Raw genomic sequence first — 7,148 nt, forward strand, 5'->3', positions numbered from 1 at the left:
CTAAGCTGGGTTTTGAAATCATCAGAATTTAACATTTCATCAACTTTAGTCAAGTGCTCAGCAAGATGCTTTTCAGTTGGAACACATGAAACTGAGTTCCATTCCTTAGTCCACTCCTGACCTGCAGGAGTTTCACTCCAAGGTACTGGTGCTTCTCTGGTAACAAACTTCTTAACCAGTTCAGACTTTAGAATAGTCTGTTGAGGAGCATGTCCTGAAGGACCTGCTGTATCAGCATCTGCAGTTGGAGCAGCATCACCAGTATCTCCAACATTTGCAGCATCAGAACTTACAGAATCAGTATCCTCTGATAAAATAACAGTATGAGTAGCAATGAAGGCTTCAACATCCTCTAATTGCTGATCTTGTTCTAAGTTCTGATCAACAGCCATATCCTGATGCTCACCTAAAGTCTGATCATCAGCATCTTGATGCAGAGAAGGTGTTGTTGATAACTCTGGAGTTTGAACAGCATCAGTAACAGGTGTTGTGGAAAGATTATTTGCTGTTGGAGCTTCTAAGAGAATTACTTCAGGCACAACTAAGTTTTGAACATCAATATCAGCACTTGTGCCTGGATCAACAGGAGACACAGATGGTGTGTTAGCCTTTTCAGAAACAGCTTCCTGAGATGGAGTTGATGGAGAAGAAGTGACTGGAGCAAATTCCTTGTCTTGTGAGATCAGAGATTCCTGATCCCCTTCCTTAGCTGCTTCCTCTTCATCATCTGAAACTGGCATTTTTGCCCTCTGTTTCTTGTATCTCTTTGCTGATTTGGATTCCTTGGGAGTTTCAGGAATTATCATTCTTCTAAGCCTTTTGAGAAGCCTAGATCCCCCAATTCCAGAATCCTTCTGAGAAGTCTCTTTCTCAGCTTCACCTATAACAGGTTCTGAAGAAGGAACCTGTTCCTCAGTATCAGATTCATCTCTCAAGGCAATCCTCCTTCTCTTTTGAGGTGTTTGAGGAACAGTCTTTGTCCTCTTTGGCTTGGAGGATGAAGGCTTCACAATAGGTGCTGAGGATGAGGGTTGAACAGTCTGTGAAGTGGAGAGATAAGATTTGAGATATGTCCAGAGGGTAGGTTGAGTAGAATGAGTGGTAGGTGCTGAGGATGATGGTTTTTGGGTGTTTGTTGTTGGTTGGACATCAGAGTAAATAGATCTATAAGTATCAGGATCAACATTTACTAGGATCTGTTTTACAGACTGAGGAATCTGTAATGGTCTAACCACTGATTTCTTAGTGTCAGCATTTACCAGGTCATTAAAGTAGCATTTTGCAACTTTAAAAGGTGGGGTTGAGGAACTGACTAATTGAGTTTCATCAGTACAAAAAGTATAAATAAGTTGACAGAATCTAGAAAAATAGACAACATTCCTATCCTCTGTCATCCTATCCCCAATAAAACCAATTATACCAGTTGCAAAATCAAAATGAGTTTGATTGATAATAGCATACCCGATATGCTGACTCAGAATTGGGATAACATCAAAATTCGAACATTTGTTCCTAAAAGCTTTGGTGATGCAGTCGAAGAAGAAGCTCCATTCTCTTCTGATATGAGCCCGTTTCAACTGCCCAAGTTTTGCCAAACTCTTTTCATACCCCAAATTTGCCATTAACTCCTGAAGAGCTAATTCTTCTGGAATTGAAAAGGTACAATCTTCTGGGAGATGTAGAGCTTTACGTACTGTACCAGGAGTGACTGCATAAGAAGAATCACCCACTTCGAAAACAATACTGGGAGTGCCATATTTACCACCATCATCACAGTGCCCAGTCCGCCAAAATGTCAGAACTTGTTGGCTCGAAAAGACTGAAGGCTGGGTCAGTGCATACCCAATCTCACTGTGTGCAAGAAGATCTTGCACAAAATGCAATTCAGATGGAGCTTCAGCATGATCAAGAATTGCAGCATAGTTGTTTGGAACAAACTTAGCTCCATCAATGATTAAATCCTTAGGTGCCATGTGAAAAATTGAGATTTAAAAGTGCCTGTTAGGTGTTTGATAAAATGTCGTTGGACACCTGTCAGACATGCAGTAATAACGGATATGTTAGATATATTTGATAATGTCATGGCTAATATGTTTTATGTTTAGATTTCAGATCTTATTTGAACAGAACAAATCAGTACTTAACTGATCAGTACTTATACTGGACGTCAGAACTTAAGGGATATCAGTACTTATGTTATCAGGAGATAAGCATCAGGAGATAGATATCAGAACTTAAGTGCTGAAGGATGATCAGATAAGGACAATAGCTGATTAAAGTTAAGAAGATCAAGATAAACATAAGAAGAGATATGCATGAAGAAGGAATTCCGTAAAGAATGGAATACTTGGAAGGAAAGATATCTGATTGATATATATTAGGAAGCAGAATTATATTCCATATCAATTAGCGATTATCTTGTAACTGTGTAATATATAAACACAGACATAGGGTTTACACAATAAGTGTTATCATTATCGAGAATATATTTACTGTAACCCTAGCAGCTCTCGTGATATTTTGTTCATCACTGAGAGATAACAGTTCCAGATTGTAACAGAGTTTATTGTTTCAATAAAGTTTGTTTTCTGTTACATAAGTTCTTGAAGTTTGATTTGATTGTAATAAACACTGTATTCACCCTCTCTACAGTGAAAGTGTGACCTAACAAGTGGTATCAGAGCCTTCTGTTAACACACATACAGTTAAAGATCCAAACACAATCATGTCTGACACAGAAACTCCAACTAAGCCTACCAAAACTGAGGAATCGTCAAAGACATCAACTCAGAGTCGATATGAGACTATCAGAGTTCCCATATTGAGACCATCTGAATATCCCATATGGAAGGTAAGGATGACCATGTTTCTGGAAGCAACAGATCCAGAATACCTTGATAGAATCAAGGAAGGGCCTCACAAACCTACCAAGCTCTCTGTTGTAGTTGCAGGTGAAGCAGCAAAGACCGTACCAAAGGAAAAGAGTGATTACACTGCTGAAGATATAGCATCTATTGCTAAGGATGCCAAGGTACGACACTTATTGCATAGTGCCATTGATAATGTAATGTCAAATAGGGTAATCAACTGCAAGACTGCTAAGGAGATATGGGATGCACTGGAGACAAGGTGTCAAGGAACTGAAACAGTTAAGAAGAACAGGAAGACAATACTCACTCAAGAGTATGAACACTTTGACTCTAGGACTAATGAGTCATTGACTGATGTATATGATAGATTTGTCAAACTCTTGAATGACTTGTCATTGGTTAATAAGGAGTATGATCTTGAAGATACAAACCTTAAATTCCTGTTAGCTCTTCCTGAATGTTGGGATTTGAAGGCAACAACAATAAGAGACAACTACAATCTTGATGAAACAACTCTTGATGAAATCTATGGAATGCTCAAGACTCATGAACTTGAGATGGAACAAAGAAGCAAGAGGAAAGGAGGAAAGTCAAGGACGGTTGCTCTCAAGGCTGAAGAGGAATCCCCCAAACCACCTTCCTCAAAGAAAGACAAGGGTAAAGCTCTTATCATAAAGTCTGATACTGAGTCATCAAGTTCTGAGAGTGATGATGACTCAGATTCTGAAAGCTTGCCTGAAACTGATGCTGATGAGGAGATGATGAAGCTGTGTGCTCTTATGGTGAAGGGAATCACAAAGATTGCATACAGGAAGTTCAGGAAGGGAAAGAAGTTTTCCAGGAAAGGCATAAGTTCTGATAAGAAGAATTTCAGAAGATCTGAAGCAAGAGGAGGAAAGTCTGACAGAGGAGATTACGCTAATGTTAAATGTTATAATTGTGGTGAAAAAGGCCACATATCTCCTGATTGCAAGAAGACCAAGAGTGACAAAGGCAAAGCTCTTGTCACAAAGCAGAAAAGCTGGACAGACACCTCAGACTCTGAAAGTGAGGAGAACTATGCATTGATGGCAAATGCTGATAAACAAAGTTCTGAGAGCAGTTCTGAAGCTGCTGAAACAAAGGTACCTCAGACTACTTATGCTTTTCATACTGATGATATTAATGAGTTGAGAAGATATCTTAAAACCATGTTTGTTAGTTATAGAGATCAAACTTTAACATGTGAAAGATTAACTTCTGAAAATCTTGCTTTTAGGAAAAGAAATGATTTCTTAGAAAAAGAGTTAGTCATGTTCCATCAAACTCAGAAGGATAGAGATGATGCTTTTTATGTTAGGGATGAAGTGCTAAAAATGAATGAATCTCTAAAAACTGAGTTAGAAAAGGAGAGAGAGATTATCAGAACTTGGACTAACTCTGGCAAAACAACTCAAAATTTGCTAAGCAGTGGAAACTGGAAAGAGGGCTTAGGTTATGGAGAAAATAAAAATGAAAAAGGAACTGTAGAAATTAAGCCTGTTGATAAGCAAAAGCCGAAGTTAAAACCTGTTAAGTTTGTAACTGAAAAATCTGAAAATGAGAAATCAGAAGTTAAAAAGGAATTAGCTTCTGACAAACTAAAACAGGAAAAGACAGCTGAAGTTAACATAGGCTTAATGACGAAGAAGCAGCTTAAGCATAAGCTGAAAGATGTTAAGAATGCAAACAAGGTAAAATCACCTAGGAAAAACAGGAATGGAAAGGAAGGTGTGAATAAAAGCAATAACTATAAATCTGTTCCTGATGCTCCTAGGAAAGCGTGTCATAACTGTGGAAGTTCTAACCATCTGGCTTCTTTTTGCAGGAAGAATAAGAATATTAACTCCTTATCTACAAAATCAGGAGTTAAGAGTCAGTCTGTTAGATACAAACCACAAGATCCTTGTTTTCATTGTGGTAGTTTATGGCATTCCATTTATACTTGTAAGGAATATCATAGTTTGTACTATGATTATTATCAAATAAAACCTTCTTTAAAGAAAGTTTCTGTTGTTCCTTCTAGTGTAAGTTCTGATTCAAAGTCTGGTAGTATAAGTTCTGATAAGAAAACTGTTAACATAAAATCTGATGCTAAATCCGCTGCAAATGTTAACAAACCTAAAAAGGCCAAAGGATCCAAGCAAGTCTGGGTCCTTAAAACTAATAATTAGTGGTCTTTTTGATTGCAGGGCAACAAGAAAAATATTTTAGTTCTGGACAGTGGATGTTCAGGACATATGACTGGAAATAAGGCCCTGCTATCAGACTTTGTGGAGAAAGCTGGCCCAAGTGTTTCTTATGGAGATGGCAACATTGGAAAAACTTTGGGATATGGCAATATCAATCTTGGGAATGTCATCATTAAAGATGTAGCTCTGGTCTCAGGACTTAAACACAACTTACTGAGTATAAGTCAAATCTGTGACAGAGGTTATCATGTTGATTTCTTTGCAGAACATTGTGAAATAGTTAGTAAATCTAAAGAAAAAATTGTTCTGAAGGGATTCAGGCGTGGTAACATTTATGAAGCTAAGCTTTCAACAAGTTCTGATGGTTCTGCAATCTGTTTAGTGAGTAGAGCCTCAACTGAAGAAAGCTGGAATTGGCACAAGAAACTCTCTCATTTAAACTTCAACAAGATAAATGAACTGATCAAGAAAGATCTTGTGAGAGGACTGCCAAAATCAGTGTTTGTTCCTGATGGTCTTTGTGACTCATGTCAGAAGGCTAAACAAAGAAAATCTTCATTCAAGAGCAAGACTGAATCATCAATTCTTGAGCCTTATTATCTACTTCATGTTGATCTATTTGGTCCAGTGAATGTCATGTCTATTGCAAAGAAGAAATATGCGTTGGTCATAGTAGATGAGTTCACCAGATACACATGGGTGTATTTCTTGCACACAAAAAGTGAAACTGCATCTATCCTGATTGATCATGTCAAACATCTGGATAAATTGATCAAAGATTCTGTGAAAATTTTGAGGAGTGATAATGGCACTGAATTCAAGAATCTGATAATGGAAGAGTTCTGCAAAAATCATGGAATAAAGCAGGAATTTTCTGCTCCTGGAACTCCACAACAAAATGGAGTTGTTGAAAGGAAGAATAGAACTCTCATTGAAGCTGCACGAACAATGCTTGAAGAAGCAAAGCTTCCAACCTATTTCTGGGCTGAAGCTGTGCAGACTGCTTGTTTTACTCAAAATGCAACACTCATTAACAAGCATGGAAAAACACCATATGAGATGGTGAAGAACAAGAAGCCAAATCTCAAATACTTTCATGTATTTGGATGTAAGTGTTTTGTTCTCAAGACTCATCCTGAACAGCTATCCAAGTTTGATCTAAAAGCTGATGAGGGAATCTTTGTTGGATATCCACTTTCTACAAAAGCCTTCAGAGTCTATAATTTGAGAACAAAAGTGGTCATGGAATCTATCAATGTCTCTTTTGATGACAAGAAGATCACTGGACTTGAAGATTGCATTGATCATGATCAGCTGAGATTTGAAAATGAAGATTCATATTCTGATACCTCAAGTCCTGAAAGTCTAAGTCCTGATACTGTAAATTCTGATGGATTAAACTCTGATGTTATTGAAACTGTGGTGACTACGTCAAAGGAAGATGCACCAATGCAGGGGGAGCATACTCAAGATATTATCACATCTCAAGAAGCATCAGAACATACATCTGGCTCTTCAAATTCTGATTCGTCAAGTTCTGATAAGCCAAGTACTGACAGTACTGAAAATCTAAATACTGAAGGATCCAACTCAGAGAGCATAGTTTCAGGGGGAGCATCAGAAAATGAAACTGAAGACAGCATGAATCATGGGGGAGCATCCAGTTCTAGAGAAAATCTTCCATCTGCAAGGAAGTGGACAAAATCACATACACCTGATTTGATAATTGGAAATCCTGAGGCAGGTGTCAGAACTAGAACAAGTACTTCGAATGAATGTCTTTACAATTCTTTTCTCTCTCAGTCTGAGCCAAAGAAAGTGGAAGAAGCTCTTCAAGATGCTGATTGGGTGCAAGCAATGCAGGAAGAGTTGAATGAATTTGAAAGAAACAAAGTCTGGACCTTAGTGCCAAGACCTAAGAATAGATCGGTTGTTGGTACAAAGTGGGTATTCAGAAACAAAACTGACAGTGATGGCATAATTGTAAGGAACAAGGCAAGGCTGGTTGCAAAAGGATATTCTCAACAGGAGGGAGTTGACTATGATGAAACATTTGCGCCAGTTGCTA

This window comes from Apium graveolens, chromosome 4 (genome assembly GCF_009905375.1).
Source record: "Apium graveolens cultivar Ventura chromosome 4, ASM990537v1, whole genome shotgun sequence".
Taxonomy (NCBI): domain Eukaryota; kingdom Viridiplantae; phylum Streptophyta; class Magnoliopsida; order Apiales; family Apiaceae; genus Apium; species Apium graveolens.